Source organism: Lissotriton vulgaris, chromosome 4_1, assembly GCF_964263255.1.
Source record: "Lissotriton vulgaris chromosome 4_1, aLisVul1.2, whole genome shotgun sequence".
NCBI lineage: Eukaryota > Metazoa > Chordata > Amphibia > Caudata > Salamandridae > Lissotriton > Lissotriton vulgaris.
This window is the reverse complement of record NC_141691.1, coordinates 1,359,795,331-1,359,812,965: the sequence shown is the minus strand read 5'-3', so window position 1 is coordinate 1,359,812,965 and position 17,635 is coordinate 1,359,795,331. Positions and strand designations below refer to the sequence as shown.

Below are 17,635 nucleotides of genomic sequence, written 5' to 3'. Positions count from 1 at the left end.
ATTGGCATGTTACGGCTAAAGTCGTGAGCGATATTAAAGTGTGGTTGCCTTTCCTTTTTCATAGACAAGGTTGTGAGTCACGCGAAGAGATCCGTCAATGTGTTCTTATGCTTACGTCTGAGAGACCGGAAGCACAAAAGACGTTAAAAAATGTTACTCGAAAGATTCAGACTGAGGCCGTTCTGTGCCTCGTTTCCTTGTGAGTATAGACGGTTTCAGGAGAAGAGCTCCTGTGCGTTAGGCGGTGCAGCTTTTAGGCACGAATATAGGGCATATACTGTCACTGTTGACAATGACGATGCTGTTGCTTGGAGATGAACAAAAGTTACTTACCTGTAAACTGTGGTTCTCCAGTATTGGTGTCTTTCATAGATTCACATGCTTGAATAATTCCCGGTCGTCGAAGTGGGAGTCCCACGGTACATAAAATAGTAGTAATATATATACATAAAATATAACATATATATATATAAAAATATATATAATAAGAATAATAAAATGTAAAAACTTTAAAGTACTATAGAACAACATTGGCCCATATAAAGCATAGAGGGAGAGTTCCCTTTAGTAACATATCCAGGTCATTATAATAGCCCACATTCCAGCCAATCAGGCTGTAGCACCCTCTAGAACCTTCTCCTCAGAAGCTCAAGCCCTCAGATTTTCGTATCACAAGAGTGACCAAGAGTGCATGAGGAGAAGAGAGCATCTGAGGGGAGGAAGGTTGGGTCGCATGTGAATCTATGAAAGACAAAGAAAAGATACAGGACTTGCACAGCGGGGTTTAATCCAGAAATTAATCAGAGATGATGGTCTGTAGCGAGCTACCAGAGAAGACGCTGTCTGCAACCATCAGCGTGAAATATCCAGACTATTACACAGCTCCCTCCAGTTGGGGGAAGACTCTCCGCTGCTCTGCGCAATGACGAAAAACGTCTAAAGATTTAAACAGTTCAATCAAGAAGTTCAATCCATAGATAGAAGCGAATACTTCAATGCTTTAATCCTTGCTCATTTGATTCATGAGTAGTAAATGATTCTTCAAACAATGCATTCAGCACATATAATCCATGACTGGTGTGATGCAACATTAACAATCACAATCCCAATTCATTTCGGGCTGCTGAATAGCCCTTCCTCAGGGGAATGCTCTACAAACGTAAAAAAGAATAACATGCCATCACTGATGGGATCATACGACTCAAAATTAACTTGACAAATACATGCCAATCAATCCTGAACCATAAAGTGCACAAAACACAAGCGCACACGTGGTGAATTATTAATTGGTTCACCCCTTGTCAAAATTATCTGGTGAAAGTACGAAGTGCTCAAGAGTTAGAGGTGAACAATGAAGAACCAAAAAGTGTCTAAACAACATAAACGATACCATGATGAAACTACTGATTACCATAACAACCTAAAGACAGCGTCGTGTTCACCAAAAGATAGCACCCCAAGACGTAAATGCACCCAAGTGTCCCCGTGTAAGAAAGATGCAATATGGTGACCGGCGTTCTGATGGTAGGTGAACCCTACGGGGTGCCAGTGATAACGTCCCTCTCATAAACACACATAAACATGAAAACGCGCTCGATCAAAGGTCAGCGCTAAACGCATGTGTGTAGCAGTCCACCAAAGCGGTACTTACTTCGGAATGTTGCCCGATGGATTATCTACGTGAAACCTGCTCAGAGTCAGTAGACTCAGCGGAAGAAAACAATAAGTAAACGCACCGCGGGTGACGTCAAAGCTAATGAACATAGACAACGGACTGCACAAAAAGGAACAACAGCGCCATGTTGGAGTGGACATCGCCATATATAAACACACTGGAAAATACAACAAAAACGAAAGAGAGTCAACCAAAAATAAAGAAAAGATAGTATGCAGAAGGATCAAATGTAGCTGGGGGAAATAACACACATTTAGTGAATAAGAAAATAAATCTGAAGTTACACATATATGAAATAAAAAGAAAGAAAAGTGTACAGATATGATCAGCAAGTGTTCAAGCAAGCAGGAGGCAGTTTATAAATAACAAAGAAATTCCATCCTGTCATTAATGCCGTGTGGCTGCATCGTCGCCATAAAACGGATCCAAAAGTTCTCTCTCTTCAGTAACGTGTTTTTATTGTTGAATGTAGGTATCACTTGCTCCAATATCAGATATTTTAATTGGGCTACAGTGTGTTTTTGTTCCAGAAAGTGAGCCGCAACAGTGGATTTGATGTTTCCAGTTCTTATGTTGCTTTTGTGTTCCAAAAGTCTCACTCTTATCTTCCTTTCAGTATGACCAATATAACATTTCCCGCAGGGACATTTCAGCATATAGATTACATTGGCCGAGTTACATGTGGCGTTGACTTTCACTTTGATGGGTTGACCCTTCATGGGATGATTGGTGACATTACCAGGAATGCAATTATTGCAATTGCTGCAATTATAACAAGGTCGTAGACCTTTGAAAGTTTCAACTGGTTGTTGTTCCTTAGGTTTAGTCAACATTTCTTTGAGATTGCGTCCCCTGGTGTAAGCAAACAAAGGTGGTTCAGCAAAGGCTCCCTGGAAATCCGGTTCCAGACTCAGTAAAGACCAATGTTTCAAGATGATAGACCGGAAAAGGTTACTCATCACTGAATATTTGGACACAACGACCATCCTCGAATTTTCTTTCTTAGGTCAGACTTGTAACAGCTCATCACGTTTCATACTGTCACACCGGTTCACTGCCTTTTCCAACGTCTGTTGGGGGTATCCTCGTGTTCTGAATCTTTCCACCATTTGAGACATTTCATCTTGACATACCCTGTCTGAGGAATTGATGCGTTTCACCCGCATCAACTGTGAAAGAGGCAAATTTTGTTTTAACCCAGGACGATGAAAGCTGTGATAATGTAAAATGGAATTACGATCCGTCGGTTTCCGAAAGATAATAGTGTTCATTTTCCCATTTTGTCGTGAAATTTTGACATCCAAAAAATGTATGCATTCCCGGTCAAGAGTCCAGGTAAACTGGACTCGTCATTGACAGCATTCCATGATTTCAAAAAATCTAGGAGAGTGTTCTCGGTGCCAGCCCATAACAAAAAAATGTCATCGATAAATCTAAGGTAAAGTTTCCCATGTCTTTGCCAAATAGGTTGAATCGGGATGTGAGAGTCTTCGAAAGATTTCATGAACAAATTAGCGTACGACGGTGCCGCACAATTTCCCAGGGCGGTACCGCACAACAGGTGGAACCATTTGTCAAATACAGAAAAGTAACTATGATAAAGGGTGAATACCATGAGTTCCATCAATAACACCTGCAAGTCTAAATCCAAATCTGAGTTGGATAGTTCATTTTCCACAGCAATAATCCCAAGATCATGTTGTATGGATGTATACAGTGAACTGACGTCAACAGTACACATTATCAGTTCTTGACCATCCAACAGATCAGAGACCTGTTTCAGTTTGAGCAAAAAGTCAGTGGTGTCACGCACATGTGACCTCGTCTGTAGAACAAAAGGTTGAAAATATTTATCCAAAAATTTACCAGTAGTTTCATGGATGCTTCCTTTTGTTGAGACGATGGGTCTCAATGGCGGTCTTGTGGGGTGCTTGTGCACTTTTGGCAACATATACAACACGGGCGGTTTAGGATTGGATGGTGTAAGATATAGTCTTACTCGATCAGTTATCGTACCATTGTCAAAAGCCTGTGTGAGGATTTTGAGCAAAATGGTGGAGAATTCATTAGTGGGATCCGATGGTAATGACGCATACGTATTAGAATGAGCTGTGTGTGCTAATACTTGTTCTTCATAGTAGGAGGAATCCATAATGACAAGGGCACCACCCTTGTCTGCGGTTTGACAGACTATGGATGCATCATTCGCAATCTTTTGTAGGATGTTCTTTTCTCTCTTGGTCAGATTCTCTCGTTTACACCTGGATTGAAAGGGTAAGGTAGCTATGTCGCGTTTGACCAAACTTTCAAACATGTCTACAATCTTGTGGCTCACTGGAGCCATGAAGGTACTGTGTGGTCGTAGACCTCGTAACATGTTGTCATGTTCCATGGGCGTAGTCACGATGTTTTGAAAGTAGTGTCTTAATCTGATGTTCCGGATTAGTTTGAAAGCGCTTACCTCCAGTTCAAGAGTGTTAGTACTGGTGGTGGGAACAAAGGACTGACCTTTTTGCAATACACAAATTTGATCCTCATTCAATTGTGTCCTGGAAATATTGATAACCAAATTATCATGGCCAGTTACTTCCGTCGGGAACCCTTCTTGTCTTTGGGTTGTTCTTTTTCTGCTTCTGCGGGTTTTGCCTCGCCTGAATCCTGGACTTGATCCTGATCTAAAAAATGAACCGCAGTGTTGGAAGTGCTAGGTTGTTGTTGCTCAGCACGAGTAGTGGATCTTGTAGAAGTTTGTGTTCTAGTGTCACCATCAGATGATGAGGTTTCATTCTCCGAATAAGGATTGCACGGGCGATTGGGGCGTCGGCGGGCGTAAACTTCTGCTCAAGTGTACACCTCGCCGAGCTTGTAATCAATGGTGTCCCTTTTATATTTCCTAAACTTGCGTTCCTGTGTCTCACGAGTGTGTTTATCCAGTTGGGCATTCACGTCTTCCAACATTTTAGCCAGATCTGCGGCATCCATGGTGTTGTCTAGCTCCGTGTGTACATTTTTGATTTCCTGGGCTAAATCTTCAAGTGTTTTGGCCAATTCCTCCACAATGAGGAGAATTAAATCAAGTGAACATTTGTTGAGGATGGCAAACCATCGCTCAACAAACTTCACATTGTTCTTACATAATAATGGTTTCAAGGGTACCCGTAGGCCCCGGGGGATCCGTTGGGCTCGATGATACCGCACGAGGGTACAAGCGTGCAGTTTCTGATTGGATTCCTTCTTAAGTAAGTAGAGCAATTGTTTGATGTTACTCTCAGCGCTGCGCGAGCTGGCAGCCGCGGCAACTTCCTCTTAGATCATCCCATAAATTTTGTCTGCGTCGCCAGCCGTGAAGGCGAAAGTGTCAGCCTTAAGTTCAGTCATGCTAGACACTGAATCATAATTCATTTTGATCAGAGAAGGCATGCCAAGTCCTAGGGGCAGAAACCAGTGTACTGACAAAGAAAAGATACAGGACTTGCACAGCGGGGTTTAATCCAGAAATTAATCAGAGATGATGGTCTGTAGCGAGCTACCAGAGAAGACGCTGTCTGCAATCATCAGCGTGAAATATCCAGACTATTACACAGCTCCCTCCAGTTGGGGGAAGACTCTCCGGTGCTCTGCGCAATGACGAAAAACGTCTAAAGATTTAGACAGTTCAAACAAGAAGTTCAATCCATAGATAGAAGCAAATACTTCAATGCTTTAATCCATGCTTATTTGATTCATGAGTAGTAAATGATTCTTCAAACAATGCATTCAGCACATATAATCCATGACTGGTGTGATGCAACATTAACAATCCCAATCCCAATGCATTTCGGGCTGCTGAATAGCTCTTCCTCAGGGGAATGCTCTACAAACATAAAAAAGAATAACATGCCATCACTGATGGGATCATACAACTCAAAATTAACTTGACAAATACATGCCAATCAATCCTGAACCATAAAGTGCACAAAACACAAGCGCACACGTGGTGAATTATTAATTGGTTCACCCCTTGTCAAAATGATCTGGTGAAAGTACGAAGTGCTCAAGAGTTAGAGGTGAACAATGAAGAACCAAAAAGTGCCTAAACAACAAACGATACCATGATGAAACTACTGATTACCATAACAACCTAAAGACTGCGTTGTGTTCAACAAAAGATAGCACCCCAAGACGTAAATGCACCCAAGTGTCCCCGTGTAAGAAAGATGCAATATGGTGACCGGCGTTCTGATGGTAGGTGAACCCTACGGGGTGCCAGTGATAACGTCCCTCTCATAAACACACTGTAGCCCAATTAAAATATCTGATATTGGAGCAAGTGATACCTACATTCAACAATAAAAACACGTTACTTAAGAGAGAGAAGTTTTGGATCCGTTTTATGGCGACAATGCAGCCACACGGCCTTAATGACAGGATGGAATTTCTTTGTTATTAATAAACTGCCTCCTGCTTGCTTGAACACTTGCTGATCATATCTGTACACTTTTCTTTCTTTTTATTTCATATATGTGTAACTTCAGATTTATTTTCTTATTTACTAAATGTGTGTTATTTCCCGCAGCTACATTTGATCCTTCTGCATACTATCTTTTCTTTATTTTTGGTTGACTCTCTTTCGTTTGTGTTGTATTTTCCAGTGTGTTTATATATGGTGATGTCCACTCCAACATGGCGCTGTTGTTCCTTTTTGTGCAGTCCGTTGTCTATGTTCATTAGCTTTGACGTCACCCGCGGCGCGTTTACTTATTGTTTTCTTCCGCCGAGTCTACTGACTCTGAGCAGATTTCGCGTAGATAATCCATCGGGCACCGTTCCGAAGTAAGTACCGCTTTGGTGGACTGCTACACACATGTGTTTAACGCTGACCTTTGATCGAGCGCGTTTTCATGTTTATTTGTGTTTATGAGAGGGACGTTATCACTGGCACCCCGTAGGGTTCACCTACCATCAGAACGCCGGTCACCATATTGCATCTTTCTTACACGGGGACACTTGGGTGCATTTACGTCTTGGGGTGCTATCTTTTGTTGAACACGACGCTGTCTTTAGGTTGTTATGGTAATCAGTAGTTTCATCATGGTATCGTTTATGTTGTTTAGGCACTTTTTGGTTCTTCATTGTTCACCTCTAACTCTTGAGCACTTCGTACTTTCACCAGATCATTTTGACAAGGGGTGAACCAATTAATAAATTCACCACGTGTGCGCTTGTGTTTTGTGCACTTTATGGTTCAGGATTGATTAGCATGTATTTGTCAAGTTAATTTTGAGTTGTATGATCCCATCAGTGATGGCATATTATTCTTTTTTACGTTTGTAGAGCATTCCCCTGAGGAAGGGCTATTCAGCAGCCCGAAATGCATTGGGATTGGGATTGTTAATGTTGCATCACACCAGTCATGGATTATATGTGCTGAATGCATTGTTTGAAGAATCATTTACTACTCATGAATCAAATGAGCATGGATTAAAGCATTGAAGTATTCGCTTCTATCTATGGATGGAACTTCTTGTTTGAACTGTTTAAATCTTTAGACGTTTTTCATCATTGCGCAGAGCACCGTAGAGTCTTCCCCCAACTGGAGGGAGCTGTGTAATAATCTATGAAAGACATCAATACTGGAGAACCACAGTTTACAGGTAAGTAACTTTTGTTCTTCTCCAGTATTAGGGTGTCTTTCATAGATTCACATGCTTGAATAAGAATAGAAAGCAGTAAGCCAACATAAATAGAATCATAAAAGGCAATAAAGAAAAAATGCAATCATATAAATACACATATTAACATTGCATATTAGCACAAGAAAACCTTTTATGACAGGAGGCGGGTGTGAGGAGTTGGCCTGGTATATGATGTTCACTATTCTAGTGAACACCTTGCACCAGTCCAAACAGCCCTTATGATGATGGTTGTTAAGTCAACCTTATAGACCAGCTATCCTAGAGGTAGCGTGGACAGAACAGTCTTAGGCTAAAAGACTCTTGAGGGCGTGTAAAGCCAGCTGTTTTACCATATGTAACCCCTTGAATACCAAATGAAAGGACACCACACAGGATATATATAAAATATATATGTATTTATTCACTAACACACTCCTCTGAACTCTTTATGAGGTCAGAGGCAAAAGCACATAACAAGTTACACTCAGAAATACTTTAAATAGCACAATTTACAGTTAGGCCCTAGGGGCGAGTAAAACCATATAATAAGTAAGTAGTATAAGAACCACAACTTGGGAAAGGAAAAGGCCTAGGGCCTAGGGAATCACTGGGGCTACACTATCTGACCCTTAGGGTAGGAGTAGGAGGCCCACAGGCAGCGCGTGCAGTGTCAGTACACTCACTCGAGAGTCAATGGAAAGTCAATGGGTACTTAAAAAGGTAAGTAAATGGAAATTTAGGACACTTCCGGTCTAACTAGGAAGCTACAACTAACAAAACTAGACACTAGGATAGTCAATCCCTACAGGAGCACCGTAGTACTCGTGTTACCTCATCCACGGGCTGCGGGTGCATAGGTGTCAAAGTGTGTCGGGTTTTCTTGTTGATTCCTATGGAGCCTTGGAAGAAGATGCTGCAGGCGACCAGGAGGAAGATGTCCGGGTGGATCCAAGGGTGGATCTGAGTTGAAGAAGACCTGAAAGCAGAGGGGACGGAGTCTTTAAAGATCGGCGCCAACAAGCCTAAGCAAAGGCAACCCACGCAGGATACACAAAAGGCTTCTGGTGCAGACCCAGGAGGGTCTGAGGTACTTCACCTTTTCAGGGCAGCAAGGGCCAGTCTGGAGCAACCAGAATAGCGATGGATTTTCAAAAGGATCGTCACCACAGGGCTACTATCCAATTGGCCAGCAACCGGACAACGGGTCGAGCATAACACAAGCAGAAGGGCCCCACGCGGATCTCGTGGAGTGCTGGTCTTCGTGCAGGTGGAGCTCGGTGTCGGGGTGTCTCAGTCCCAAGAGCACAGCTTCAAGGACACCTCAAGAGCTGCGCTGTTAGCAAGTTGCAGGCTTTCCAAGATGTTCGGTCCCACGTGTCACAACGCCTTCCACGGTGCTCAGCTGTGCTGGAGCCGTGCAGTGGGGGTCAAGGAGGTCTGGGAGTCTGGATCTTGTCGGGCTCTGTGCTCTGGTTCCGGCAGGAACGGGGATAAAGCAAGCCGCCGAGTTGCAGGATGGTGCCTGGTTGCCCAGGGTGGTCACTCCTTGGCCACAAGGGAGATTCTTCAGTCTTCAGCTCAGGTGAATGTCAAAGGGTCCAGAGTTTCGTCTCAAGTCTATTCCAGGATTAATCTAAAGTCTCCTGGGTCAGCTCCTACCTTTATACAACTAAATGGGCTGGTTTACTCACTAGGTCCCTCCTATGGGTGGGACCAGGAAGGGGAGTGGTTACACCCCCTTCCTTTGTCCAGTTTCGTGCCAGAGCTGGGGCTGGAGTGCCCCAGCAACCGGTTTGAACTGGGGTATGCATGGAGCACCTAGTGTGCTCCAGGCAGTGTCTGTTTCTATTCAGTTCAGCCCTCCCTGTCCCAATATACATCCTCCTGTCTGGGGTGGTGCTCGCACCTCCCCAAGCAGGAAACCTATTGTCCAAACCTCCGTGACTGGAAGGACTCCCAGCAGCAGGAGGTCAGACTTGTGTCTGTGGCAGCAGCATCCATTTTGTGATGCTGGGGCTCTGGTTATCTTTAACCGGGTACAGTAGTTTCAACATGTCTTCTCCCTCTAGAAGGGTGGAATGCTACTCCCGTTGCCAGAATTGGCGAGGGGGTAGTATTCCAAAGCGTAGGACACCTTACACGATATGTTTGGATAAAGCCAAACCAAAGTTAGCATTAACCGCAAGGATTATAATGCACTTAAGAGTATATGGTATGGCAATATCAAAGAACAGCTATAAGGACATGGTTCCGAAAGCTGCAGACAGGCTCAGCTCATGCTAGAGCACCATCTCACACATAACCTAGCACTCTGCCCCCAGGATTGTTAAGGCCTGCTATAGGAGTGACTTATAGGTTACTATGTGTCTATATGTAAGTAGGTATAGGAATACTACACCTAAGCAAGGGGTGATTACACTACCCAGCTGAGTGATCAGCCAGTTGTGTCTATTTGAGTGGCCAGCCAGGGGTGGCATAATACATGCTGCAGCCCCTGGTAGGCCTTGGTTACACCCATGCTCCGAGTACCTAGGGTACACTTCTACAGGGGCTGACAAGGTGAGCCAATTCCCAATTGTGGATGTACCTATAGTACATGGTGTAAATTTAGAGAGAGTGCATCTATGCTGTGGGTCTGATTAGCAGGCCCACAGCCATATCTATGTCGAAAACCAGTTAAAGCAAAGCAAAAAGTGGGGGGTGAACATAGGAAGCAGACCCTACTCTCCTACAGCGGGAAGCAACAGAGGCTCACCTTTATCTGAAGAGATTTCGTAGCACCGCTTGACCCACAGCGTTAGCTGTCTCCAAACAGTAGTGCCTCGTGAACGTGTGCCTGCTGGACCACGTTGCCGCTCTGCAGATCTGATGTAGAGGCACTCCAGCAAACAGGGCAGTAGAGGATGCAACTGCTCTCGTCGAGTGTGCTCACACCGGAGCAGAAAGAGGCTTGCCAGCTCGTTGATGGCAGAAGAAATCCAACGAATGATTGTCTGTTTAGTGCCCGGATGTCCCTTGCGCATCTGCCCATAGGCCACAAACAGTTGGTCGGACCTTCGAAAGACAGCAGTGCGTTAAATGTAGAATTTGAGGAATCACTTCAGGTCAAGGGAATGAAGAGTAATCTCAGCGGGAGACTGAGGGTTAGGGAAAAAAGTCTTGAGAATGACTGGTGCGTTAAGGTGTAAATCAGATGGAACCTTTGGTATAACTTTAGGGTTTGTACGAAGTTCAACAGCGTCCTTTGAGAATTGAAGAAAAGGTGGGTGAATGGTGAAAGCTTGGATGTCGCTCACGCGCCTGGAGGATGATAGTGCGAGGAGGAGGGAAACTTTCCAAGTAAGGAATTTCAAATCCGCTGAGTGGATTGGTTCGAATGGAGGCTTGAGAAGCTGGGCTAAGACAAGATTCAGACGCCAAGCAGGTGGAGGACGCCGGATAGGTGGAAACAACCGGAACAGACCTTTAAAGAACTGGCGAATGATCCGAGAGGAGTACAGAGATATGGAACCATCATGGCGAAAGCGGGAAAGTGCGGCCAGGAAAACTTTGAGAGTGGAATGCGAAAGTCCTGACCTTGCCAAAGGAGGAAGAAAGGCAGGATTTGCTCAGGGGTGGCGAGCATAGGATCAATGTTTTCCGAGTGGCACCAAACACAAAACCGTTTCCATTTCAATTGATAGGTTTTATTGGTTGAAGGAGCAGGTGCATGTGCAAGGCCCTCTCTACAGTCAGGAGCAATATACAGATGGGCGAACTCATGGTGCTCAGGTTCCAAGCGTGAAGCTGGAGAGATGCTGGGTCTGGATGGCAGATCTGTCCGTGGTTCATGGTGAGAAGGTGAGGCAGGGGGCAAAGAGGGATCGGATCGCACTGGGAAAGAAGAAGAAGATCCGTGAACCATGGTCGACGCGGCCACCTGGGCGCAATCAACAGGATGCAACATGGTTGTGTTCTCATTCTGTGTAGGAGACAAGGAACAAGAGGGATCAGCGGAAAAGCGTATGCAAATTCTTTCGACCAGTTGATCGAAAATGCCTTCCCGCTCGATCCTCTGTGGGGATGCCAACTTGAGTAGCGTGGGCATTTGCGATTGAGTGGTGTCGCAAACAGATCGAGATGCAGACGGCCCCACATATGAAAGACATAGTCCAGAGTTGGCTGATGATGTTCCCACTCATGGTTGACTGTGGCAGATCTGCTCAGAGAGTCCGCGAGGGCGTTGGAGATGCCCGGCACGTGGACTGCCATCAAATGGACTCAATGCTATATCGCCCATTGCCAGATCTGCTGTGCCTGTCTGGAGAGCAGAAGAGATTTCGTACCCCCTTGTTTGTTGAGGTAGTGCATACTTGTGGTGTTGTCCGTATGCACCAAAAGAAACTCTCCTTCCACCAGTAGACGGAAGGACTTCAGGGCGAAAAAGATGGCCAAGAGCTCCAGACGATTGATGTGCCACCTGCATTGGTCTGCAGTCCATTTGCTGTTGACGGACAACCCTTCGAGATGTGCGCCCCAGCCCTCCAAGGAGGTGTCCGTCATAAGGGTCAGCTTGGGGGCGGTCTCCTGAAACATGCGCCCTGCTGCGATGTTGGGAGGGTGAGCCCAGGGCTCCCTGAAGGCGAGGAGTCAGCGAGACTTTGTCGTTGAATGTGCCTGAGAGTTGCTGCCATTGTTTGTCCAATTCTTCTTGGATTACTCTCATGTGCAACCTGCAGTTGGGGATCAATGGTATGCAGGACGACGTCATGCCCAGAAAGGATTTCAATATGCGGACAGAAACAGACTTTTTTGAGCGCAGAAGAGCCACCAGTTTGGAAATGCGAACCTGGCGCTCCTGGGAAACAAACACCTTTGCCAGGTTCGTGTCTATTAATGCTCCCAGAAAAACTCTTTGTTGAGCCGGAAGGACATGCAACTTCTCGTAATTGATGGAAAGACCCAAAGTCTTGAAAACCGAGAGGTAAGTCTGAGTGTGCTGTTGTGCAGCGAGAAATGATGTGGCTTTATCAGGCAATCGTCTAAATAGGGGTAAATTTGTATGACCTGTAGACGTAGATAAGCCGCTACCGGAGCCATGATCTTTGTGAAGACTCTCGGAGCGGAACGAAGGCCGAAAGGCAGAACCTTGAACTGGAAGTGTTTCTTCCCTACTCTGAAACGCAGGTACTTTCGGTGTCTGTGGTGGATTGGCATATGAAAGTAGGCATCTTGGAGGTCGATTGTGGAGAGGAACTCCTCGGGTGTAGGAACTGTAAGATTTCCAGCAAAGTCAGCATTCTAAATGTCTTGGACTTGATGTACTTGTTGGGGGCTCGGAGGTCTAAAATCGGACACCACTCTCCCGATTTCTTTTAGATGAGAAAAAATCTGGAGTAAAAGCCCCTCCCTTGCTGTAATAGAGGAACCACTTCGACTGTGCCTTTTTGAATCATGACTGCAACTTGTGCAAACAGTTCATTTAAGTGAGCTGGAGGGGAACCAGTTGGTGGGCGGTTGGGTGGAAACTTGAGAAATTCTAGGGCGTGGCCTCTTGAAATTACATCCAAAACCCAACGATCGGAAGTTATTTGTGACCAATTGAAAATTTTTCGGGAGGTTCGACCTCCAATTTGTGGAGTAGGAAAAGACTTGGTGTTGTGAAAGTAATTTTTTGTTGGAGGAGTTAACTCCTCTGTTAGAGGATTTTCTCCTGCATGGTCTGGATTCGGTCTGTCGAGACTGAGATTGGTTGGAATAACGCTGCCTGTTGTCACCGTAGGAGCGGTATTGGGAGGAGCCACGAAAATTGGAGGATGTGCCCCTACCACGGGCACCACGAAATGGCCGCTCCCGGTATTGAAGAGAACCTAGGGCGCGATCAGTGTCCGTATCCTTTTTTATGGATTCCAAGGCGTCATCCACATGCTTGCCTAAGAGGGACTCCCCATCGAAGGGCAAGTAGAGTATTTTTGCTTGCAACTCCGGCCGAAAAGACGTAGACTTAAGCCAGCCTTGCCGCCGTAAAACTGCAGCGCCTGCTAATTGCCTGAAGCCGGTCGAGGAAATATCAACTGCACAGTCGATAATTTCAGATGAAATTCTTTCACCCTCCTGCAGGATCTTTTGTGCTTCAGCTCTAGAGGATTCAGGAATAAGGTCGACCAAAGCGGCAATTTCCACCACATCTGTCGGTCGTAACGGCCAAGGATGGCTAAAGAATTTGCAGGCCATACAGTCGTCGCAGCCATCGTGGAGAATGTTTTGCCGATGGTGTCTAGACGGCGGCCTTCCTGGTCCGGCAGCAATGTTAAAGAAGAAGCCGGATTCCGTAACCTCTTTTGGGCAGCCTGCGTAATGACTGAGTCAGGCTTTAGCTGAGAAACTAAGCAGGCAGGTGAATCCTCAGGCGCTTTATACTTTTTGTCAATGCGTGGGAGTACGGCCGGAACAGAATTAGGCTGTCCCATTAGTTTAAGTCCTTCTTTCCAAATGAAATCAATGATTGGAATGGTGTGCACCTGCTTCAAAGGTTGATCTTTAAAATCATAAAGAAAACCGTCTTCTTGCCTGACGACCATAGGCAAGTGGAAAGTGCCCTTGCCATCAAAAGTTGGAAACCCCCAATGTCCACTGGAGGTGATGCCAGAGGAGAAGCAGGAGGAGGGTACGGAGTTTGAGCCTGGCAATTGTCCCAATCTGCCAGGGCAGCGTCATCATCTGGGTCTGTATCTGTATGATTGTCAGTATCCACATGAACAGGATATTGTGGAACAGGTGATTGGGCTGGTGCAACAAGAACAGACGCCTATGTTGAAGGAGGCGGTGGAGAGGCCTGCAAAGAAGGTGGGAAACGACGATTGTAATCATCTAGCATGTGTTGTAGATTGGAAATCAAAGATAGTGGTAACTGCGCCATAGGAACATCTTGGTTAACATCGTGCGTGTCATCGGGAACTGAGATGTGTGGCTCCCGCTCATCATCATCATCATAGTCCTGATATTTAATATGGAGCTCCGACGGGCTACTGGCAGCCCAAAAGGTATCGTCTGCATAGGAGCCATCTGAATCACCCTCTTCTTCAGACGCAAACAGTTGAGCCGGTGGACCTGAGCGATGTTGCAAAGGGCTCAAAACCAAAGGAGCTGGACGCTTAACAATAGTAGCCGTCACTACTGTGAAGGTGGTTGCAGTTGCCAGCGAAAATTGCACAGTCGATGGTCCTGTCGACGACGTCGTCATCGAGGGCTGCACAAAAGACGTTCCTTCGACGATGATGGTTTCGTTACCGAGGACGAAGATGATGTTGTCGTCGACGAGGACCATGGCGTCGACCGTGACGGTGCTACCGTCGACGAAATTTTCAACGTTGACTGAGTTGTCGCCGACGAAGCAGCCGTCGACGGGGTAGTGGCCGTCGACGAGGCTGCCGTCGACGAAAGAGATTGCATCGACGAGATGTGACGCGCCGACGAAGCCGTCGACGAATGGAGTTTGGAATGGGTCGTCGACGGGACGGATTTCTTCGCCGTCGACGAGATCTTAATAATGGAGGAGATAGGCCAGACCTCCTGGACCATCGTTGACTAAGTAGTCGTCGTCGACAGAGCGCTGGTCATCGTCGTAGTTGGCAGAACGTCGAAGGATCTCGTCCTCGACGGGCCCGTCGACGAGCCGGCACTCCTTTTAGAGGACGAGGGCACAGAGTGGATCTGCGACGCCAGAGAACTAGGTCCCGCAGGCGTAGAGGCCGGCAGATTCCGTGGGGAGAGTGACTTAGGAGTGTCCACGAGCTTCTTCTTCTTAACAAAAGGAGAAGGAATGTCAGACTCAGACCCACGCTTTAGAGAGGTCTTGGATTGGTGAGAAGACACACTCTCTATATCAGACACAGGGTTGTCTTAGGTCTTTAACCTCAGTAGCCACAGAAGGTGACGGGTCTCTCTATCTTTTAAAGTCTTAGCTGAAAATGTCCTGCAAAATTTGCAACTCCTCACCTCATGGTCCGGGTACAAGCAGTAGATGCACTTTTTATGAGGGTCCTCAGAGAAAAGAAGTTATCCACAGGCAGGACAGGGCCTGAATAAAGATTTCTTTGTAGAAGACATGGTCTTGAAGTTCTGGAAGTTGAAAGTTGAAGAAAACTGAGCAGAGCTCAGGGAGACTCCCTTCACACGACGTGCGGTAGAAAATATGAGGGCTTGAGCTTCTGAGGAGAAGGTTCTAGAGGGTGCTACAGCCTGATTGGCTGGAATGTGGACTATTATAATGACATGGATATGTTACTAAAGTGAACTCTCCCTCTATGCTTTATATGGGCCAATGTTCTATGGCACTTTAAAGTTTTTACATTTTATTATTCTTATTATATATATTTTTATATGTATATCTGTTATATTTTATGTATATATATTACTACTATTTTATGTACCGTGGGACTCCCACTTCGACAACGGGGAATTATTCAAGCAAGTGATTCTATGAAAGACACCCTAATACTGGAGAATTAACATCTATCTTCCAAGTACGAGCAAAAGGTTGGCAGCTCGGCATCACGTCATCATCTTCATATTCCTCCCATCAGTGGCAACCATGACCTGGGGGCCCAGAGAATTAACATCTTCTTTTTAAGCACAGGCACTGGACTTGCAGTCAGTCACCACTATATACCCATTGCCAGCCAATGCACTGGATCTGGGATGCTGGACACTCCGTTGCGGCTCACAATAAATGAACGCACACCCTGGGATGCCTGTCTCATGGTGGGGCACCAGTTCATCTGTTATTTCAGAGCTGTAACTGTTAACGCACATAATCGTGCTTTTACTTATAACCACATGCATTATTTGTCAAGAACGGGCTCCAAAGGAACTTGCAGCATGTCACAGTCTGAAGGAACATGTTGGAACTGTCAAAATCATGTGCATTTGGACATATTTTTTGTCCCACTTGCAGTGCCATTCAGCCTCCAGACCAATCCAAGGATTACTTTCAGCTAATGAACAGGTGAGACCACTGATGTGCCCAGTACGTATGCCAAATTGTTAACATTTTATTTCCGAATCGTAGTTTTCTTGGTCTGATATTAACAATGATAAGAACTATACAAAATATTGGAATTGGTTGTATATGTTGCCTGGTGGATTAGGCAGCTGCCAGCATACGCATGGCATGCGAAACGTAAATAAAGAACAAATAATAATATTGTCATGTCCGTCAGAAAATGTTTCCTATAACACTTGGGCTCATGCCTAAAGAGATACAACTAAACATTTTTAATCCTAAAAGATTGTTCCAAGTTTATTACAAGATATAAGAAATCCGTTGGCCACCTCGACTAGTGAGTAATGTATGTAAGGCTATCAACATTTTTCTGAAACAAATATAATTTCTTACACTAAAATAATAAGCGTATTAAGATCTCAGGTAGCTAAAAAGTGCAGTGTGGCAACATTCAAGGAGTCCTGCACGTGGGTTGAATACATTTTGTTTGGCCGCATCTCTCCCATCCATACAAACCAGTCATATTTATTTTTCTCCGATGTCTTTATTCTTACAGTGTTTAGTTTGCCCAAGGGGTTCCCTGAAAGGGGGAAATTAATTGTAAAATAGTTTTTTTGGCTCCACCTTATGACTCTCCAGTTTGTTATTTCTCCTTATTCCGAGATGCCTCCTTCAGTTTTGCTTTTAGTGTGTATCTGTCTCAATTTTCAGACTTCTTAAAGTAAAGAATCCACATTTGCAGTTATGTCTGGAATTGTTTATACAACAGGAACATCATTTTTGTGCACTCTTGCTTTCCCTTCACCTTTTTAGTGGTTCCAATAGACTGCATTTCACTTTGGTGTATTACTGATAGACCTACTCATGTTGCCTCTATCACATTCACTTATATCATCTGACTTGCCTTCCCCTCTTTTCTGAGTTGGATTCAGCCTAATGTCATATTTCCTTTGCCAAATGCTGCAGGGGGTGTGGACAGTTACAGCACTCGCTGCAGTTTCTCAAACACCACTAGTAGGAGCTTTTTTTGCAAGTGTCTCAACTGCATTTCTACTTGTGGTAAACTAATTGTATTATGCCCGTTAGAACACCCCCAAAACCCTCCCTGCCGTTATCTTTGAAACGGCTTAAAATATACAATTCATAATCGTATGTTAATATGAGCTCTTCGAGAAAGACACTACATGGCAGTTCACAGGATTTCCAATGCTTTGTGTTAAGTGGACACAGCTCACGGTCACTTTCCCTGTCGTAAGTGCATATATAGGCCACAGAGTTCGGCAGATGGTAAACTGTCTTTGAAAGGGTCTGTATTCGGAGGCC

General features: G+C 45.1%; 1 protein-coding gene and 1 pseudogene across 2 annotated transcripts in view; one reads left to right on the top strand and one right to left on the bottom strand.

Moving 5' to 3' along the window:
• Positions 1-17,635, bottom strand: part of LPIN2 (lipin 2) — a 791,695-nt gene that overhangs the window by 180,886 nt on the left and 593,174 nt on the right. The window lies entirely within an intron of this gene.
• LOC147723989 (uncharacterized) overlaps positions 151-17,635 on the top strand; it is a 38,927-nt pseudogene continuing 21,442 nt past the window's right edge.